Source organism: Taudactylus pleione, unplaced genomic scaffold (assembly GCF_031769625.1).
Source record: "Taudactylus pleione unplaced genomic scaffold, aTauple2 ptg000003l, whole genome shotgun sequence".
In the NCBI taxonomy this organism is placed as follows: Eukaryota; Metazoa; Chordata; class Amphibia; order Anura; family Myobatrachidae; genus Taudactylus; species Taudactylus pleione.
The window spans coordinates 1,851,631-1,874,652 of NW_028284406.1; the positions used below are offsets into that span (position 1 = coordinate 1,851,631).

The window sequence follows — 23,022 nt, forward strand, 5'->3', positions numbered from 1 at the left end:
GGGACAGCACAGATAGCATTGCCTCCATGCATCTATGCCAGTGCCAGAGGGACACCAGCACCTGCACAGAAGGTCACCCAGGTTAACTCATATACAATCATCGGAGCAATTGGAAGTGCGCCAGTGTACTCACCTTACAACTGAGGACAAAACAGTAACAAAATGAGACTGTATACTATACAATCGGTAGTAAAATAGCAATATGATATACTAGGATAACCTACATATGTCATTAAACTCACTAACGTGTATTATCGTGTTACCATTTAATAAGCTTCTTAAATACAATGAAACTTAACTTCTAAAAATAAAGACACAGACGACAGTGTTGGCGCTTAAAATTGTTTACCAACAAAAAAGAAAACCGCAGTCTATTTGTCAGTGCACTTTGGGCCAAGTGTGTAAAATATAACTTTTATTAATGTTTATTAAAATAAATGTATAACTCTATGAGACAAAAAGAGGGCTCCAAACGAAATATTAAAAAACTATATGCATAATGATATCTGTATAAATAGAAAGAATCTACTTGTGTGGAAATTAAAAACTAATCCACAGTGTTCCGGCTATAGAAATACTTTAATATTATCTGCCTTGATAAAGCTCCAGCGAAATGCGCGTTGGCGTAACATGATAGTTTCGTTTAGTTAGAGAGCGGTGATTGAACCTGATTGTAATGTGCCAGCGGAGCCGACTGGCCACAACACACTACGCTGGGAATCTGGGTCAGCGCCTATTATGCTGTGAAGATTACATAAATGTTCTCATTTTGTATCTAAAACATTTACACTATGCTGACTGAGATTAATGACAAATGCTAGGTGTGTGTGAAATACATGCAGCGGATGGCAGTGTACTGTGATGATTACGGAGCCAACAACCGCAAGACACCACCTTAAAAACCAGAGCCAGTAGCCACTACAACAGCCACTGTGATAAAAGCACTATATCAATGTCCCCTTTACGTAGGTAAATGAATAACCTCATGCTAACTAAGATTGTCAGCAGCTAGGGTTGTGCATAAATAACATGAAGCCGACAATTATGTATTCAAACTGTAATTACTAAACTTGACGGGAAGCAGTCGGGAAGCCGATGGATTGAATCCCGACCGCCGGCTTCCCGACTGTCCAATCTCGGCAAGGGTTAAATGACAGGTGTCGAGATCCCGACGTCTGTCATTTTACTTATGCCGGGAGCCCGGCATCCCGCTCGAAGGCGCGGACAGCTGCCGGGGGGGGGAGGGTTAGGTTGGCTGTTCCCGGGTGGGACTTAGGGTTAGGCAGCCCCCCGGGGAGGGTAAGGTTTAGGCTAGGGGAAGGGGGAGTTAGGGTCATGCACCCCCAGGGGGAGGTTAGGGTTAGGCACCCCCAGGGGTAGGTTGGGGTTAGGCACCCCTAGGGGGAGGTTGAGGTTAGGCACCCCCAGGGGGAGGTTGGGGTTAGGCCCCACCCCGGGAGACTTAGGTTTAGGCAGCGGGGAAGGGGGGGAGAGGTTTAGGCACTTAGAGGGGGGTTAGGCACCCCTAAAGGAGTGTTAGGGGGGGTTAGGGTCATGCACCCCCGGGGGGAGGTTGGGGTTAGGCACCCCCAGGGGGAGGTTGGGGTTAGGCCCCACCCCGGGAGACTTAGGTTTAGGCAGCGGGGAAGGGGGGGAGAGGTTTAGGCACTTAGAGGGGGGTTAGGCACCCCTAAAGGAGTGTTAGAGGGGGTTAGGTTAGTTTATACTTACCTTTAGCACAGTCGGGATCTTTACCTCTGCCGGGCTTCCGCTGTCGGGATTTGAACTGGCAGCCATAGTGAAAAGCTAGAATAACAGAGCTCATAGCCGTGATATAGTATACTGATAACCTCACATTAACTACAAAAGCCGCAAAATTCAACAAATTTTAATACAGTAATAGTAAGCTGACTACTTTCATTGGATACATAACAATGATTGGGGGGGGGGTGACAAACTGACATTGTAGGCTAGTGAGCCAATCACCTCCTTCCATCATATAAAAACGTTATAAATTACAAAATAAATATATTTGTGATGCAAGTGAATGATTATTGTTTTATTAAGATATATGTTAACACCGTATACCTGCAGGTTCATTGTAATTAATGAAGACTATATACTTCACGCTGATGAACATCTATATCAATAAATGGCTACTGTATGTATAAACCAATACACCTCTTATGAGCATAACAATTCTAGATACAATATAGTGTATAATAATTAGTCACAGTCTATTTATGACAACAGTTTGGCTAGAGAACATAAGGCCCCCATACAGCAGCAATTCTGCAATTTGCATTTGATTTGTGTATAAAAATCTTTCCCTTTTTCAATCGATTGCAGAATTGCTACAATCAATTGCTGATGTATGGGGGCCTTTACTCTAGCTAATGCTGTCAATGATTGATACAAAGTCGATACACATTGTGAGAATTAGAAACATAGTTGTAGAATAAACAGACACATTTAGACTGTGAAAACCATTTATTTATAATATAAGATAACTATACTCAACGCCACCGTGGCTGAATCATAATATTCAGGGATACATAATCAGGGAAACTAGTATGATTATTATTAAATACTAAAAGATAAGGAAACTACTGATAATATTAAAGTATTTCTATAGCCGGAACACAGTGGATATCATTATGCATATAGTTTTTTTTAGATTTTGTTTGGAGCCCTCTTTTTGTCTCATAGTTATATATTTATTTTAATAACTGTTATATTTTACACACTTGGACCAAAGTGCACTGCCAAATAGACTATTTTTTTCTTTTTTGTTGGTAATATTTGACAAGTCAGGCGGTAGCAGATCCCAGAAACAGTTTAGATAAAGGATCAAACTGCATACTTTGGGATTTTTGGACAAACCTATTTATACATATTTAATTCATAATCAGAATGTAAAGCGTCTTGAGCGGAGAACAATCTCTTGATTTGGCTGTTTAAAATTGTTTGTCAAATTTATTTTTGACAAGTCATTAAATTTTAGACTATAAGTTAATAATAATAATAATAATATTGGTGACAGCTCAAAAAGAACGCACAGGATAATAACCATCAAACAGACACACACACACAAGCCAAGCATTGGTGATCAACTCTCCTTTACCTTCAACCCCCGGTCCAGGTGGTTTAGCCATTTCCCGTCCAGGACAATTGGCTGTCGCCTTACTCCACTTCAAGGAGAGCGCACCCACTAAGCTTAACTATTAACATAAACTAACTGAAAGTGCTGTTTTTTTCCACCAAGCGAGGCCTAAACCGATGCGCCGCCACCATAATTCAAGCCAGTAACCAGAAACACCTCAACCAGCAGATAAAAATGCCTTCCAGAAAAATATCCAAGCCCGCAGGACTAAGCTGCATGCCATCTCCACGATACAAATGTGCGTCCCGGAATTGCATCCCCACATGTTCCAGTACACCACCACCATTCTTCAACATGTACCTCACCACTGCAGTATTGACCTTCCTCCTAGCCACATCCAACCACGCACCAGAGCCAGCATTCCTCCAAACACTCCTATGGACAATGAAGGACCACACCAACTTGCAGGAAGGCAGAGCTTCTGCCATCTAATGGAATTCCCTAATGACAACAGAGAGCAAATCCAGGGCAGGGTGCTGACCTAAGCATTCACAGAGAGATGCACTTTATAACACGGAAAGAAAAACACAAACAAAGCAGCCGGAACACAGATACACCATACCGACAAGACATGGAAACGTAGTGTAACAAAGAATGGGGAAGGGGGAACAATGTAGACAACCGGACATGAGGCAAAAAACATAAAAAAAATTGGAGTAAACGAACAATCCTGCCATATCATATAATTCAGAAGCCAATTGGGCCCCCGGGGGAGAATAAAAAATTCCTCAGACTCCCGCTGTAGGTCGGCGAGTGGTAAGGCCTCCGGTGAGGCTACAAAGGAAATATTACGGTGAGCTACGTTGGAACAAAAACAGCTAAACATGGACGAATATAGCATCGGAACACAGCAGGACGCCACCGACCAAGGGACTGGATATCCCAGTCAGATAAGCCAGCAGAAGCTGCCTATGTAGCAGCTCCCATTCTACATGAGTGAATACCGAACTCATCCTAAAGATGCCAAGCAACACTTCAAAACAGGACAAAACTGGTATTTCGTAACTAGAGATCCATCGTCGTGCATCAACCATGCCCTATCCCGATCGCCACGCACTTGCTTAACGGCGCGTGCCAGCACCTCTGGACATACTGCAGGAATGGGATATGGTTGAAGTGAAAGCCATCGCCCTCTACCAGCCTGGTGCATCCCAGAGAACCGTATAAGGCACAGCATTGCGACTGGGCGTACAATTATGTCCGCAATAGTGAGTATTGTGCCAGCCCTTTTAGAGGGGGCAACTAATTCACAGGCCCAAAATGCTCCATGAAAACACCATGGCAAAACCTAAATGAAACAGCAAGCATACAAAAGCTGAAAAGAACAAACTGAAGGGACCACAGCCACCAAGTAAAGCAACATGGTAACCTTAATGGGACGCCTGCAGTCAATCGCTGTAGCGGTCGACCAGAACCAGCTCCTCCAGGTCCCTGACATTATGAAGGACCTGGAGGGGTCGCGCTAGTCATACAATGCAGAGAAAAATTACATGCCTGCTAAATTGCGCCATAACACAGCGAGCTAGCGCCCTTGCGAATACAAGTCCCAAATAAAAGCCAGCATGACTTGCTGCAAGCTCTTACCTGCATGAGCCACCAAAACTCAGAAATTCTCCCATTCCAGCAAACCCCTCTGATAACAACGCAAAGTCCTGGGGGCAATGGCCCACAAAGCTAGTTCCCCCTCACCGGCCTGATGATCTGCCAAACATAAGGAGGACATGGGTCACCGGATAGATTGGCTTAAGGTGCTAATTCCCGAAAACCGAAGCCAGTTGAACCGTAACAGTGCATCCGCAATCCCATTCTGTACACCAGACACATATCTGGCAACAAAATGGACATTAAGCAGCAGGCAACGCAACACAAGTCTTGCAAGCAGACGAACAACCGGAAGAGAGAATGAACTCTGACGGTCAATCGCATGCACTATACCCAGGTTGTCGCACCATAAATTGATACTAGCGGTCCTCAAGCAGTCCTCCCAGAGTTCTAAAGCAACCACAAGGGGGAACAGCTCAAGCAACTGCATGTTCTTAGTGAACCCCTACACAACCCACATCAACAGTCAAGGTGCAGCACACCACAAAAAGTTGAGGTAAGCTCAAAACCCAGTCGCGCCAGCGGCATCAGTAAAAATTGCAGCTGAGTGTTACTGCAGGATGGGGCAGGATAGATACACTCCTTTGAACTGGGAAAGGAACACAGGGCCTGATTCAGAGACGGACGCTATTTGCGCTCGCTCGTTCAGAAAAAGGGGCCGGCTATTTAAATTGAGCGCTCGCTCTTTGCGGTCTGTTGACGCCTCTATGTCTGAGCGAGCGAACGAAACATGCGCTCGCTATTTTGTAAAGACGTCCCTTGGCCGCTCGCATCCTACGTCATCTCCGCTATTTATTTGATTAATCGAGTACATCGAAAGGCATCTGAACTTCTCGCAGTGCTTGTGGTTGGATTTTCCTACCGCAATCATGCGAACAGTTCAGGCTAAGAAACAACCAAGTGACGTGGTCGTTGACGCTGCTTAGTTAATTATGCACACCCTTAAAACGCCCGTTTTGACCGTTTGGCACGCCTGCGTTCGGATCACCACTCCCCGTTTTCAAGCACCTTCCCCTGTTACCACCCACAAACGCCTCATCCTGTCACTCAAATTAGCAGGCACTCGCTATTTTGCGAGCGCTCGATTTCCGACCGCAATGACTGGTTGGCGCATGCGCATTACGACCCATACGCATGCGCAGATGTGCGAACATCGCTCGGAGCGAACGAGCGGCCGCTTACGAGCGGCTCTGAATCAGGCCCACAGTCCAAACTCTCACAAGTCACGCTTGATATCGGACAGATAAACATACAAAATAATGGGGACAGAGGATGCCTGCGATAGACCTTTACAATCTCTGGCAGAAGATCCTACCCAAGGGAATGACCCTGAAGGCAAAGTGAAAAAGCCACAGCATGGACTGCACGGAACGCAGGGTGAATTTACCCATGCCTAACGCAATTACAATAGTCCCACGCAATTTGTCTAAGTTGTCCCGGGAAAATGATAGCAAGCCGCCAAGGTATTGATCTCGATACCCAGGAAGGAGAGCTGCATCACTAGACCTTCCGTTTCTCACTCACAACGGAGGATCCCTGATGATCCAGGGAGGTGTGTAGGGGCTTATTCCTGGGGTCTTCTCCTGGGCAGCAGTGGCCAGGGGTAGCTCTTTTGCGTGGCCCACTGCTGTCCCAGGGCTTCCGGTGTCTTCTCCAACCCCACTCCTGGTGGGAGTTGGTCTGCAGCTCTTCACCCAGAGAGTGGCGAACTGTGTAAGCTCTTTTTCAATGACTGCCGCCCTGCAAGACTTCTGTCATCGTCTTTGTGCTTCTATCTTCGAGAGCTGTTCTCCGCTCCTTCCTGGTCATCAGACTCCTTTCTGCCCCCTCGCGCCGGTGCCAGTGGGCGGTGCGATGGTGCGGAAAGCTGTGATTGGCTCACCACGGCCATCCCCTGCTGGCTGCTGGTCTGTGAGCCCTGATTTGGCTCACAGTCAGCACCAAATTCAAATGGGCATGTGCAGATTGGCGGGGTCTGAATCCTGGTAGATTCAGACCTGCTGCCATCATGCAGATGGAGTAGTGGTGGTAGTCCACCGCCACCTCCATGCCCGCAGCGCTGGCTGGGGGGCAGGATCGCAAATGATCCCGGCCCGCTGCTGCACTTGTACTCCGCCATGAGGGAGAGGGAATGAATATATCTAGACATGCAAATTTTATGTTACAATAAGGATACATTTGTATCCGTAATTGGTTAACTCTGGCTTGGTTTAATTAAATCAGACAATTGTGATTCTGAAAACATGAAACATGATGGTCACTCAGTAGATTTATTTACACCGGATGAATGGTAAACATTAATGATAAATAAACATATAAATACAGATATGAGAGTGTTTGTTCCAAGGGAAAAATACAGGCCTGTAATAGCTTTTGAATAACGAGCACACAGCATTTATACCCCTTATTAGTAATACACTTTATGTATTTATGGGAATTAGATACAACATAACCATTATATTGTAGATCCCCACCCTGTAATTGTGGTGATGACAGCTGCCTAAGGCAATTGTTGCGATATGTGTACTGCATCTGGGATTTACCAGCACCTAGTGGAACATATGTTTTGTTTATATTATTGTTAAGAACTTTGGGACTTCTAATAATATGTCACAGTACAGTGTGGTATACAGTAGGTATTGATTGAGACGATAAACACAATTATTACTTTATAATTATATGACTAACACTGAGGGCCTGATTCAGAGGCGCTCGCAAAAAGCGAGCTCTCACTCTGAATCAGGGCGGGTGCTTGTTATTTTAGTTGCGGCCTCCTGGCCGCTCGCATAGCTGTGGGTGACCACCCACAGCTATTGCGAGCAGCCAGGATGATGGTCGCGATGGTCAAGACCATCGCGACCATCGGGCTTGCGACGAGACCCTTGTGCTAGGGTCTCGTGGCCGCAAGCCCCAGAGAGCTTCTGGCTCTAATAGAGCTCTCTCACTGACATCACTGGTGATGTCAGTGGGGCCGCCCACAAACGGCAGGCGTTCACTTGGGAACGCCTCTGTTTGTGAAGCCACCCCCCCGCCACGCCTACATAACGGGGCGAGCTGTCGATCAACATCGACAGCCACCCCTTTTGTAGTGAGCCACGGAGCAAGTGCTTTTTGCGCTCGCTCCGGGGCTCCCGCACGCCGTGCGTGCGCACTGGGCCACCATCGACCCGCTTGTGAGCGCTATGAATCAGGCCCTGAGTTTTAAATCACAAACACAATTTTATCTAAAAGGAAATATTTTGCTGTTTTTGTACTTTTCTTTGATTTAAATAAAGGTTAAGTTTTATTATTTTTTCTATGGGTCACTGTGAGACAGGAGATGAATCAGAGGTAGTCCAAGAGTGCTCCATTGTAGGAATACTTCATTCTTTGAATGTGATTTATTCTATTCCTGGATGCACCTCCCCTGAAATGGTTGTATAAAATCAAAATTCAGATTTAGGGGAGGACAGTTTGTGAACACAGGTCTGTGCGGATAACTTCTTTTCTTGTTGAATTCCACATCAATCCTATCCAACAAGGATCCCGGGCCAAATGCCTGAACCAGCTACACAGCCGGATCAAGGATTAATACTGCACACGACACCATTCGTGAGGAATAGCGTCATTGACTAAGGATCAATGCGGGTAATACCGATGCTAAATGAGCCTAAATTTTACCTGGTTTCTTTTTGGGCATCACGCACACAAGAGAGAGAACCAGACCAGCCAAAGGAGGAGTCGAGATAGGACCTGCCATCCTAACCAGTTCCACCTCTTTCATGTCTTTTACAAGCACTATGTGCGGCAAAACCGTCCGTTAGAAACCCGGGCCAGAAATCGTCAAACGAAACCCAGCCCAAAGCAAAAACGTAGCCACAGTCCTATGGGAATATAATCAAACCAGCGCCACGTGACTGAGAAGTAAAGTGGCTGCTGCCTTACTTAGACCCTCCTCATGTAGGGGAATGGCCGGTGGTTGGCCCAGATTGTGCACGGGAGCAATCCTTTGCAGGGTGAGGCGCACACATTGAAGGCATGCTGGAACCATTGAAGGCATAGCACCGTCCCGTGTTGAGTGACGTGCCCCCCCCTAAAATGGGGAGTATGCGTCCACTTAGGGGCAAATACTGAAGGGGTGAGGGCCGACTGAAAACCTCCAGCCAAACCTCCACATCCTTGCAGCCAAAACCGATGTTCATCATCTGTCCTCATAGAATGGAACATAGAATTTATCAAATGGAGATACTTGATGACATTCAAGTGTTCCTGAGGGTGGGATTCTAGATAGCATACCACGAATATAAAGAAACCTGCCTGCTAATTATGGTATGAGCAATATGCCTCCTCCCCCATACTGTCGCGTCGCTCAGATGCCCTAAAATCCTTTTGGCTTTGTACGTAAGGCAAAAACATGAACATATTTGGCATTGTGAATACAGTCACAAACCCTCCGACGCACCCCTAGAATTATCGCTGTATTAATTCACAGTGCACCGCTACAACCTCAGATGCCTCCGGGTAAAACAAACTGTTCTCACTAGAAAGGTGTGATCGTCGGGACAGATGATGGGAATGGCGGCAGCGGCGTCGTGAACTCTTCCTGCCCCTATCCCCGAGCTATCATAATCTGAGCTAGGCAAAGAGGGCAAAGAACACACACCCATCTACTACTCCAATGAGCAGGCGCAATGGACTTCAACGGGAGGACCAGAACAATCGACAGCAGCCGACACATTGTTCGACCACAGCAGACTCATCCATCATGGACACCGAAGGGGTACCCGCGGGAACAGCAGCAATACCAGCAGACATAGGGGCTGCAAAAAAACACAACAGGCATAGGTGTAGCGGAAAAGAGGGCGAATGGGGACCTGTATATACAGCGCATTGAGGAGCTGGGCCGCCAAAGGACCCAGCTGTGCAGGAACCTGAGGGGGAAGTGGAAACAACGCCAGCAGTGTAGGCGCAACAGGAGAGACCGCCATTGCGGATAACCAAGTAGTCAATGAGCCAGACAGAGAGGCCAACACACGTGATGCAGTCAATGCCTCAGCAGTGTCAGGGGAACTTAACAGAACCATGGGGGGTGACGAGCCCGGCGCAGGTGGAACTGCAGCAGCCATGTTGGACAGCTGCCTAGGGATAAATCAGGACTGCCAGAGAAACGACGAACGTTATGCCGGGGATAAACCGACACTGTCGAAGCGAGCTCTGAGGGGCCTATAACCTGTGCGGGTGCAGATGCAGCAGCCTGACTGGGCAGAGGGGTTCTAACCCTATGGCCTGCCTGCCTACTCACTTTCTGCCCTAGCCAAGAATGAATTTGGCTGTCGGAACTCGCACAGAGCAATAGTCCCAGACCCCCGCTGCCCACCAGCAACCACTACTTGCTGCACCGGTCTCATAGCCCCTCATAGTCTGGGGCAAAGATGAGATAGTATGGGGCACCAAGGAGGGCTGCACACCGCACCCAGAGCAGGCAGCAGCAGTTCCCCATTCTGATATATGGCGTCCACGAATCGGGGCAAAGCCACGCTCCCTCAGCAGACCCGAATCATAGTGGAGGGGGGTGGAGACAGGCGTGTTAGCGCTGGAGCCTGAAGCAGCAGTGCTGCCAGGCAGGGCATAAGCAGACAGCCGGGCAGGGGGGATCAAGGAGCGATGAGGACGGGACATTGTGCAGCAATAGAGGAAGACAGGGAAAGGAAGGAATGACCGGGATGGAGAGAGGATAGAGGGAAAGTAAAAGGAATATAGGGAATAGAATAAAGAAAAATAGCAGAGAAGAGATCAGGAGAAAGAAGAAACCGCAATAAAGAAATACAAATTAACTGACAAAATGCACTTCCCTGTCCTGGCAGAAAAACTGGAACACAGAGGCAGATGGCACTAAACCTTCTATCATCAGAGGGGTGCCCTGTGTAACACCATGTAATAAAACACCTTCTTAATAAATTATATGAAATAAAGACTGAGATATGAGGTTTGGCAGAATAATTAAATAGCAATTTATTAAAATTATCTAATGAATATTAAATTAATCTAACTGATCGAAAGTATGGTGGCAAAAAAAGGACGGCAACATTCAGCTTACTCCAAACATGCAGCACACAGACATGCAGCACACAGACATGCATACCAGAGGACACCGCCCAAGGTGCACAGCAACCAAGAACTAAACAACTGTCAACAACGGGTGGGTAGCCCTCTAACATGACTACCCACCCAGAAAGGTATGACTCTATCCCCGCAGGGTGATCCAGAGAACTAATAAGTCAATGTAACGCCCTCTAAGGGATGGTATTTGTAAATACACCCCTCTCAGTGTTAGAGCTTGCTTCCTGTTGTAGATATTGCATTCCTGAGACCCTGAGGATCAGTTTTCAGGTAAAGGAGGGGCTGGAGAGATAGACACGCAGGGGTGGGAAGACTGGGTGTGTAGCAGTCAGATAAGAGAAAGGAGGGGGGAGGTAGAACAAAGGAATTGAGAAGAAGACTTTGGGAGAGAGCAGACATTTTTCGGGAGAGTCAGAGCTGGAAGCAGAAATGCAGCCCTCGTGCTCCCCTGGCAGGTGGAGATTGGCGGGGCCGTGGTGGCTACCACAATGCCCATCTAACGCCAAAGGAGAGAGGGGTCTGGAGTGAGACCACTGAGATAAAGTCTGTGAGAGACCACAGAGAAAGAGCTGGAAGGTTGCAATGTGAGCAGCCCAGTGAAGTGTTCAGCACCCATGAGAGGGGTAAGAGATGTCAGTATATGTGTTTGAGAGATGGGGAAGAGGAATTTCCCAGGAGCTTTTACTGTAAAGGTACCAGAGGAGTCCCTTATACATAAAAGCCCCCCAGCAGCCATTAATGGGGGGGTCACTGTGGTAGCAGTGTGGCTATAGGAGCCATCCCTGTAAGAGAGGGATGGGCTGCAGCTGAGAGTGTGATAGCTGCAATAGAAAAGTCTGTATATTGCTGTCCCATGTGAAAGAGAAGGGGAGCAGAGAGAGGCAGACTGTGTATGAGACACTCTGTATGTTGTCTTAGAAGAGACAAAGGAGAGGCAGAGTGCAAATGAAGTTATGTGAGATGTGTGTGAAGCTGTGGGACTACAGGCACCAGCCAGCATAGGGCTAGGTGGACCTGCACGTATGAAGTGGAGAACTACAGGCACCAGCCAGCGAAGGGCCAGGTGGACCTGCATGTATGAAGTGGAGAACTACAGGCACCAGCCAGCATAGGGCCAGGTAGACCTGCATGTATGAAGTGGAGAACTACAGGCACCAGCCAGCGAAGGGCCAGGTGGACCTGCATGTATGAAGTGGGGAACTACAGGCACCAGCCAGTGAAGGGCTAGGTGGACCTGCATGTATGAAGTGGGGAACTACAGGCACCAGCCAGCATAGGGCTAGGTGGACCTGCATGTATGAAGTGGAGAACTGCAGGCACCAGCCAGCATAGGGCTAGGTGGACCTGCATGTATGAAGTGGAGAACTACAGGCACCAGCCAGCATAGGGCTAGGTGGACCTGCATGTATGAAGTGGAGAACTACAGGCACCAGCCAGCGAAGGGCTAGGTGGACCTGCATGTATGAAGTAGAGAATTACAGGCACCAGCCAGCATAGGGCTAGGTGAACCTGCATGTATGAAGTGGAGAACTACAGGCACCAGCCAGCATAGGGCTAGGTGGACCTGCATGTATGAAGTGGAGAACTACAGGCACCAGCCAGCGAAGGGCTAGGTGGACCTGCATGTATGAAGTGGAGAACTGCAGGCACCAGCCAGCATAGGGCCAGGTGGACCTGCATGTATGAAGTGGAGAACTACAGGCACCAGCCAGCGAAGGGCTAGGTGGACCTGCATGTATGAAGTGGAGAACTGCAGGCACCAGCCAGCATAGGGCCAGGTGGACCTGCATGTATGAAGTGGAGAACTACAGGCACCAGCCAGCGAAGGGCCAGGTGGACCTGCATGTATGAAGTGGAGAACTACAGGCACCAGCCAGTGAAGGGCTAGGTGGACCTTCATGTATGAAGTGGAGAACTGCAGGCACCAGCCAACATAGGGCCAGGTGGACCTGCATGTATGAAGTGGAGAACTACAGGCACCAGCCAGCGAAGGGCTAGGTGGACCTGCATGTATGAAGTGGAGAACTACAGGCACCAGCCAGCAAAGGGCCAGGTGGACCTGCATGTATGAAGTGGAGAACTACAGGCACCAGCCAGCAAACGGCCAGGTGGACCTGCATGTATGAAGTGGAAAACTACAGGCACCAGCCAGCAAAGGGCCAGGTGGACCTGCACATATGAAGTGGGGAACTACAGGCACCAGCCAGCAAAGGGCCAGGTGGACCTGTGGGTGTAAAATGCAAAGTATTCATTGTAACTGTGCTTAAAGACTGTGCTGGTGAAGAAGAGTGTGATGTAATGTAACCATATCCATAAGATTGTCCTACACCATCTGACATGCCAAGTATATGAGCTGGAGGGAGAGGAGAAGCTGCTGTAACCATATTCTTGTCCTTTAAAGTCATGTGCAGGCAGAGAGAAATAAAGTGGTTTATTTTTATAAGAGAAGGTCTGGTGCCCAAGTTATTCAAAAGAACTGTTACTGTATGTGTATAGCTATACCTGTATCTATATATGTGTGACTGTTATACAGCATGCATGGGCAGGGACCCCCTTCTCAGGTATTGCCCACTCCCTGGAGAGCTAACCTGAGGCAATAGGAGGTGTATCACTCCAAATTCACCTATGTGCCACACCACACACCGAAGGGAGGTTACATCAACGAAGGTGAGTGCACCCAAAGACTATAAAACTAAAAACTGAATGAGATTTGCGCCCTAAGTGGCGACCTGCCGTTCTTTCCTGCCACTTAAGACAGCTAACTACAAAATCCCACTAAAAAACATAGGGAGGGAGCGTGGGAAGACAGGAACAAAGAGGCTTTGTCTCAGCCCACACAGCCTCATGTATCAAAGTAAATCACATACACCTATCGTAATAGGGCAAATTCAGTCACTGTTTATCTACTTCTCCACACTAGTTACACCTTCACCACTCCCCCCCAAACCAGTCATTGGCTGCCTATCAAAACTAAACTTAAAGGGGAAAATACCAACACCTTATTAAAATGGCAACACTCCAAACACTCGTGGTTTAATGTCCCTCATGCTTAATTGTCAGCCTTCGGGCTAACATTGGTAAAGCCAGATTGAACCGTCCAGTCGCACAGTAATGTTGGCCTGGGGGTCAGTGAGTCGCTTGAGTTTAGAAAGAGAAAAGATGTAAATTGTGTTTCCCCCTCTTAGAGGGGAGGTAATTCGTAGCATAGCTTAGGGAAGATATGTGGTGGTTCTGGCTTTTAAGGATGCCAAAAGAGGTAATGTTTTAAAGAATGCTTCGAAGCTACAGAAAAGTCTTGTTGTCCAAGGCCTTCCATGGAGCAGAAGGAGGTAGGGAAAAGTTACATAAACATGAAAGGCAAGCAGGTAAGGATTGTAGGCAAGAGATGCAGACCTTGCACCCAGCCAGTGGCGGAATTAGCGAGCAGTAGGCCCAGGTGACCCCCCCCTTCCCCATATTAAAGAAAAATGATAGGTGGCTAGTACCTTGTTGCAATGAGTGCCTGTACCCGATCCACAGCAGTATTCTCTGCACATGTGTTTCCCACAAGACCCCTGTGTACCCCAAATGCCCCCAGCGTCTTTTACATGCCCTCCTGTATCTACCTGCAGTGTGTTTCCAGTATGCCTGTCACTTTTTACCTTCCATTGTGGTATATAATGCAACCAGCCCGAGCCTGCGAAAACTATGCTGCAGGGGTCCAGAACTGAGCGGCGGCTTCTGCACTTCGCTGACGTTCCCTAGAGGCTGGTGCCCTTGTGCGTCACATGTGCTCGGACAGCCGTCTAGTCTAGCCGACCCTGCGTGAGAGAAGGGGTAGGGCCTCCCTCCTCTTCTCCGGCTGGACCTTCTCCTGCTTCCTTACAGGCTGGCCCGATGCCGACGTACTATAATGAATCACAGACTTATTTTAGTACTACTGCAGGCCTTTTCATTGCCGCGGCTGCACTGCCGTAAGTTCCACCACTACACACAGAGCAGGGGTTGAACGGAAAGATAAGCAAAGAGCAATAGGGGATAATCCAATTAGTAGCGAGTTTGTTTCTTGAAACTCGCAGACTTCGCATTGAGGCGCGCTCCCGAGAATTCTCCAATTAACAATGCCTAGTCGCACTACTCGCAGCAGAGGGGTGCGATTTGACTGCCAAATGAGATTTGCGTGAGGTGCATGAGAATGTGGTGAGACCATCCTGCCCCCCCCCCCCCCAAAAAAAAATAAAATGGATAATCTTAGCAGGACTGTATACTTCTCAAACAAATGAAACGATAAATGAAAACAAAAAACTAGTAAAAGGGGTGATTTTTGGGTACGTTGAGGGTATCTTAAAAAATTAAAAAATGTTTTATAAAAACAATTCATTTTTTAATAAAAAAACTTTTATAATTAAATTTGGGGTGCCTAAACTAACAAAAAAAGTTGATTTTGGGGTAATTTGAGGACAATTTTTTTTTTGTTTTAACCCCAAAAAATTACATCTAATTATAATTTGAATAATTAAGCTAATTGGAAACTCCAAGGGGTTCAGCACAGTTTCCTAACATTTTAACCTTAAAATAAAGCTTTTCAGTTCCAGCTCTCACCTTTCAGGGAGGTGCGAATGGAAAGATATGAATTCAGGGCCTGATTCAGAACCACTCGTAAGCGGCAGCTCGTTCGCTCCGAGCGATGTTTGCCCAACTGCGCATGCGTATGGATCGTTATACGCATGCGCGAACCAGTCAGTGCGGCCGAAATTCATGTGCTCGCAAAATAGCGAATGCCTGCTAATTTGAGTGACAGGAGGAGACGTATGTGGGTGATAACAGGGGAAGGTGCTTGAAAACGAGTGAAGATCCGATCGCAGGCGTGCTTAAAGGTCAAAACGGGCGTTTTATGGGTGTGCATATTTAAAACAGCAGCGTCATTGACCACGTCACTGGGTTTTTTTTTAGCCAGAACTGCTCGCAAAATTGTGGTAGCAAAAACCAACCACAAGAATAGCGAGCAGTTCATATCCTGTCCGATGTACTCGATTAATCTAATAAATAGCGGACATGACGTAGGATGCGAGCGGCCAGGGGGCGTAGTTTCCCAAAAAACAACCGCAAGTTTTGTTCGCTCATTCAGACCTAGAGGCGTGAACAGACCGCAAACAGAGAACGGTTCATTTGAATAGCCACCCCTATTTTCAGGACGAGCGAGCGCTAATTGCGTCCGGCTCTGAATCAGGCCCTCAGTCTGACTGATTCAGTGCGAGTTCCTAATTGGATTGCAAAATGAATTCGCTTTGCGAATTCGAAGAGGAAATAGCAACTCGTAATTTGCACCTAATTGGATTGACCCCATAGGTTGGTTGTAGTGAGGTTGATAGCCTTGTATGTTAGGAGAAGTATTTATATGGAATCCAGGAAAATTCATGGATCCTATCTAGGGACTGGCAGTGCGGAGGAGCAGCAGGGAGATTGGTCAAGCTGCTGGCATTCAAAATAGATTACAATGGTAAAAAGGCTGTTTAGGCAAAGACCACTAAGGTGATTTTATATTACAGTAATGTTTTGTTAACATCTTTCTAATCATGTTTACAATACATCAGTGTGGATATGATAAATGTCAACACAGAGCATGTTGACATTAAGACCATGTTGACAAAATATACCTAATACAGATAGATAAATGCTGAATGAGCGATTTGTGAAAACCAGGATAGGACTGTTTAATGAAGACCTAGGGAATGTACCGTTTGTACAGGTAGAGATTGGTAGGCTGGGTCAAACCAGGGGCGTATCTATAATGGGTGCGGGGAAATACGGGCCCCTGGGTCCAGGGGGGCCCCGCACCGCACACCCTGCACCCATAATATTATTTACCTCTCCTAAGTCACACGTCGGCGTGCGGCGATGTAAAACGTCTGGAAAATGGCCGCGGCGGCCATTTTCCCGTCGTATGTGCAGTACAGGGAAAATGGCCACCACGGCCATTTTCCCGGTGACCTGTGCATACACTATAGATTCTGGGCACACTCTAGTGTCCAGAGTCTATAACTCCGGTGCTGGCCACGCACAGCTCAGTGCGCTGCCAGCCACCGGGCGGAGAGGAGGGGGCCTGTGTCAGAGACTGCACACGGGCCCCCTCCTCTCTAGAAACACCCCTGAATTAAACACATTAGAGAGATCCAGACGGAATTGAAATGGATAATGGAGTTGAATGTAGCAGTGAGCAAATCACCAATCATCTTGGTCAGCACAGTCGCTGTGGAATGTTGAGTATGGATTCCGGACTGTGGTGGGCTGAATAAGCTCTGTGGGGCGGGTATAGGCAAGTCTTTCAAGCTTGTAGGGAGCTGAGGAATGGGTCAGAAATGTGTTTTTGGGGCCTATTTATTAACATTATTTTTACTAAAATAATTTGAAAATGGGTAATTCACACACTCTTCACATTAATTTAGTATCACATGATTTTACTAAATGGCAGTTGGAGTAGAATTCACTAAATTCTACTCCAAACCTTAATTATCTCATATTTTCAGTAAGCGGATCACATTTCCCATACTTGTTATGGGAATTGTGATCTGCCCAGATCTAATAAAAATAAATTGTGAAAAAATACCAGGGTAAGCCCTGTCATAATAATGCCACCTGGAGATGGTGTTATCCTGGGTTTCCCCCAGTTACCCAACTCCTGCTTTGCTCTGACAGGCAGAGCAGAGCCGGGAGCCGGCCCCTGTGATCAGCTGTGTGGTCTAAATACACCACACGCTGATCACTGCAAAAGAAACAACCACCTGCATCCAGAGACCGGTGATCGGTGCTCCGGTAATGTCCTCTGGGGCTCTGGTCAGTTGGTCTCTGGGCTCCTGCACTGTGACCCTGGTCAGCTGCTGCGTAGAGCAGTTGACCGGGGTCACCATGCAGGAGCCGAGAGACCAACTGACCGGAGCCCCAGATGACATCACTGAAGCACCGATCGCCAATGGAAGCAGTGGCGTAACTATAGACGGTGCAGGGGGTGCTCTTGCTATGGGGACCGGGGGCTTAGGGGGCCCGCCAGCCCAGAAAGCATCCCCTTGCACCCTCTATAGCTGGTGCAACTGGGAACGCTGGTCTCTGAAGCAATCGGAGACTACAGACACCTCTGATCACTGTTCCCAGTGATGCAGTGCCCGGGTGATGTCATCGCGTCCCCCGTGAGGAGTCTGCGCGTTAGATCCAGTCAGCAGCAGGCACAGACACCGGAGTGAAGCTGGAGCGCTGACAAGTGTGAAGACAGGTAAGTACTGCACAGCATACGGGGCATTACCTGGGGCACAGCATTATGGGCATTACCTGGGGCACTGCATAATGGACACTGTATAAGGGGCACTACTGGGGGCATTGCATAAGGGGCTCTAATACAGGGAAGCATTGCAAAATGGGCACCACACTGGGGGCGTTGTATAAAGGGCACTACTACAGGGGGTATTGCATACCTCTGGTTATGCCCCAGAATGGAAGCATTGGCCTACAGCTGCCAGCGGAGACACAGAGGAGGAGGGACAGCCGCATTTTTAAATGGTGCAGGCTGTTGGACGCGCATTCTGCATTACCTGTTACTTCCTGTAGCCAGCAGGCACTTGAACCCAGAGCGGCTTACCAGACCTGTGACCTCCGACCTGCGTCTTCTGCTACTGGCTGTGTCTTTCTCCTTTGTCCATCCATACTAATGGACGTGCCCCTGAGTACCTCCAGCAGTGGAAGAGTGTGTACACCCCATTAAACAGACTGCACCATGTAAATGTTGCTGCCCTCTCCTGGACTTCACCTCTAAGCTCCAGATACAGGGTAATGGGGTTGCTGGGAGGTCATGCCCCTGGGCGCCCTGTCAGAAGTTCCACCACTATACATAGGGGTCAGACTGCAGCAGGGTTGGACTGGCCCACAGGGGTACAGGGGAAATCCCCGGTGGGCCCCACTGCCTGTGGGCCTACCCTCCTCTTCTAGGTGTCAGGATCCAGACCTCAAATTTTTGATTGTTATACTATTAGATGGTCAATTACCTGTAGGAACAGGACCACTGATCAACATGGGGGCTTGGTTCCCTTCTGTAGAAACTACTAGATTTGCTTAATGGTGGCTGGCTACACCCTCTCTGGTGGATTGCCAAATCCCTTAAACATGGGCCCCCTACCACTGCATTTTCCCGGTGGGCCATTTATGCCCCAGTCCGACACTGGACTGCAGTCCCCATTGAGCGTGACTGCTTTTTCTGTGAAGTCTCCTGTCTTTAGGCTTTTTGCCAAAAATGCAATGTCCGCACGATTGGAGTAAAAAAGGGCTTGATACATATGCCCCTGAGTGCCGATCAAGGGGTGTTGGAGCGATAGGGCATAACGTGGTCTAGCATCATGCCCTTGTTGGCACGGCAAAGGACCATGAACAAGATAAAAGCATCTGCCAATAAATGTATCGCCTCTTAGGGCAGCAGGCGTCATACAGCATAAGGACATTGGCATGGAATGCCTGAGTGATGGAGTGCTCTTGTCAGACATGACTAATGGTCGCTTCAATGAATGCATTATAGGTTGCTCTGGACGGAGTCTGGCATTAGTAGGTCGCAAGATAGGGCCTGGGTCCTCAGGAGGCTTGAGACCCTCTAGTGGCGGGGGAAGAGCAGTGCACAAGGAAAAGAAACTGGGGGAACCAGCAGAAGTTTGCAGATTCACCCACGGAGAATTGCTACACATCCTGCTCCAGCTCTGACAGGTTGGGTTTACGGTCTGCGTCCCAGGCGTGGGTGATATGCTCCAGAGGGCTGGTTACCTTGGGGCCATATAAAGCTGCGCACACCTGTAACTGCTGGAAAATTGATAGAAGGCTGTGATTAATTTACATAATGATGTTAATAAATAAAACTGTGACCTCATTTTATGCCTATACACATTTCTCTAAATGATTTATGGTATCTATTTATTAAGAACCCTTCAAAATGTAGTAGTTTTACTACTTGCCCAGCCAGTTTAGTGTTAAAGAGAGACTTGCCTACTTTCCCGGAACGCTCCTGAATCTCTGGTGGAGATCAGAGCCGTCCGATAGAGTATTCATGTGCCCCGGAGCTGCATGTGTCTGCTTGGCGCTGCCCACTTCCTGAGTAAAGTAGGCATTCAGGGCAGCTGATGATGCAATTCACAATGAATCACTTAATGGTAGCTCCACCCAAGTTTTACAATGTCAGTAATCTCGGATATGTATATACTGCAATCGTGCTGTCACGCCCCAACACCACCCACCTATGCCGCGCTGCTCCCCCACCCAGAAAGGGCAGCCAGGAAGTCGGGAAGTATGGCTAAAGAGCACATGGGTGACCTGGCTTACAGACTCTCACGGGTGCACTGAAACTGGAAACCCGGCTTGAGATTCGAGTTCCAGATTCAAAATAAATATATATTGCAGCTTTTTTTTTCTTTAAAAAAAGAAATGAAAATAAAAAAATGTAAAACAGAGCAACGATTACAGATAAATAAATCCTGAAAGAATTGCTCTATTTTAAAAATGAAGCATTTTTTCTTATGGACACCTCCGGCTAATGGCGTCCTGAGATGGCGTTAGCAAATTAATGGAAGACAACTTTGGGGGCGAAAATAATTTACTTAGGAAGGGGCAGCACTTATGTCATGATATACCTGCCTAATTTTTACAACCCAAGGGGCAAGCGCGAGGGTTGTGGTGAGGAGATTTGTGTGATCAATGTCCTGTCCCATTGCTGCAAAACTGTGTTGCTTTACTGGGGAAGTTTACGGTACACGGGAGGCTCATCAACACTTTGGGAGTCTCCTGGACATTACCAGCGTAGGCTTCACAATAAGCGCACAGTGATGCAAGTGTATGCTGTCATTGTAGTTCCACTAGTGTGCTGAAAACATCTCTGGTTAATAACTGTTCGCAATACAGGGGAGATGTATCAAACCTTGGAGAGAGAGAGAGAGTGGAGAAATTGCCCAAAGCATCCAATCCGCTTCTAACTGTCATTTCGAAGACTGTAATAGATAAATGACACTTAGAAGCTGATTGGTAGCTTTGGGAAACTTCTCCACTTTATATTTCTCCAAGGCTTGGTACATCTCCCCCTATGTGTTTAAATATTTAATCTATTTTGATCTGAATACTAAAGAATATTAAGTTTAATTTCAAATTGTCTTGTTATAGGGAGAACCATCTGTCTAAAGAGGCAATGCATTGCTGCACTTTCTGTGATGCTCTGTATATTGCTTTTTTCAATATCTTGGTAAGTAAATACATAACTCAAATAGTCAATTCATTTAGTTTCGCAGCACAATGCAACAACTATGAGGAAAATATATCCCTGTTTAATGTTAGATATTTGTTTTTTTCTGCAAATTACTGAAGTTGTACAGATGCGTCCTTGCACATCTTTGCTGCAGTCGCGCTGTAAAGCCCCTCTCGGCCAGGTCCCGGGCGTTATTTTTGCATTTTTTTCCACCTGAACATGCGGCTAAGTATGCGACACTTGTATATATGTGTGCACCGGAGTCTCTGCATCTGTATACAAATACGAAGTGCTACAATGTATCGGCTGCAGCTTTTTTTTCCATGCAAGTTGCCGATCTTCTTACTACCCCTCAGTGGCGTAACTAGGGCAGGGCGAGCGGGGCACGTGCCCTGGGCACCATAGGACAGGCGGGGTGGGGGGGGGCACCGCCGGACAGTGGTCCGGTCCGTCCTAGTTAGGCAGTGTAGTGCCGACCACAGTGTGTATGGTCAGCACTACACATTTACACAGGACCGGTGCTAGGCTTCCCTGCGCCCAGCGCCGGTCCTGTGCTGCACAGCCAAGCCCCTTCCCCTGAGAGCTTACCCAATAGCGCCAGGAGGAGGGTGTGGGGGGCTCAGGCTGTGCAGTTTAACACACACATCGCCACCAGCACAGCAGCGATTTGTGTGTTAACAGCAGCCAATGAGAGTCAGACAGACTCTCATTGACTGCTGCAGCGCCCACTAAAAAAGAGCCGGGCTGGAGCTCACTCATGAGCTCTGCCTTCCGGCTCCTGCAGTGGGTAATGGGAGTGACGTCATGACGTCTCTCCCATAATGCAGAGCGCACCAGCCCGGAGGACTGACTGGCGACAGCGGGAGCAGTGGCTGGAGCCAGAGCGTGGATTCAGGTAAGTGTATTTTTTTTATTTTATTTTTTAACTTGTGTATCTGCACTACAGGGGGGGTTACTACTGGGTGGGACCTCTACTGGGGGTGAGGCATTACTGGGGACTACAACTGGAGGGGCTACTACTGGGGGCACTGCATCAGGAGGGGGAACCTCTACTGGGAACTACTACTGGGGGGGGGAACTACTGCTGGGAACACTATATAAGGGGCTTACTACTAGGGGACCACTACTGGTGGCACTAAATAGGGAGGACCACTACAGGGGGCACTGGATAGGGGGACCACTACTGGGGGCCTGCATAAGTGGGACCACTACTGGGGGCACTGCATTGGGTGGGGGGACTACTGCTGGGGGCACTATATAAGGGGCTTACTACAAGGGGCACTGCACTGGGGGGGACCACTACTGGGGGCAATAAATAGGGAAGACCACTACAGGTGACACTGTATAAGGGGCACTGGATAGGGGGGATCACTGCTGGGGGCCTGCATAAGGGGGACCACTACATGGGGAACTGCATAAGGGGGAACACTACTGGGGGCACTGAATAAGGGGAACTAATGAGGGGCTGCATAGGGACCACTGCTGGGGGCCAGTGGCGTCCCTCCCTGAGGTGCCACCTGGGACGGGGAGGGATACCTTGTAAGCGGTGAAGCCGTGGTGCCCTGAAAAGGGAGAGTGGCTTCAAAAAGGAGGTGTGGCTTCAGAAAGGGGGCGTGACCTCACGGCCTGAGTCTGGTACCCGGCCCGTGTATCTCTATAGAGTGGTGGGGGGTGCTGGAGGTGTGGGCACTGCAGGCTCTCACTGGGGCCTATTCATCATTACTAAACTTTCCCTGGAGGTAATTAGGTTTAGAGTTCTATCTAATTACCGGAGGAATTCATCATTCCTCCTCTCCATAACTATCTATTCCTAAAAAGCTGTCATTTTTGCAATGACAGCTTTTCAGGAAATAGATAGTTATCCCTGTCTACACTACCTTACCGCAGCTGTAATCAGTGCTGCGCATGCGCTGTTAAA

The 23,022-nt window shown here is 48.0% G+C and overlaps 1 protein-coding gene across 2 annotated transcripts in view; it reads left to right on the forward strand.

Annotated features, from left to right (window-relative positions):
• Positions 1–23,022, forward strand: part of LOC148543426 (histo-blood group ABO system transferase-like) — an 89,893-nt gene that overhangs the window by 38,219 nt on the left and 28,652 nt on the right. For both annotated transcript variants that reach the window (XM_088452575.1, XM_088453104.1), the window contains exon 2: positions 21,023–21,101. The gene's annotated coding sequence lies outside the window, so the exon portion shown is untranslated. The remainder of the gene's footprint in view (positions 1–21,022; positions 21,102–23,022) is intronic.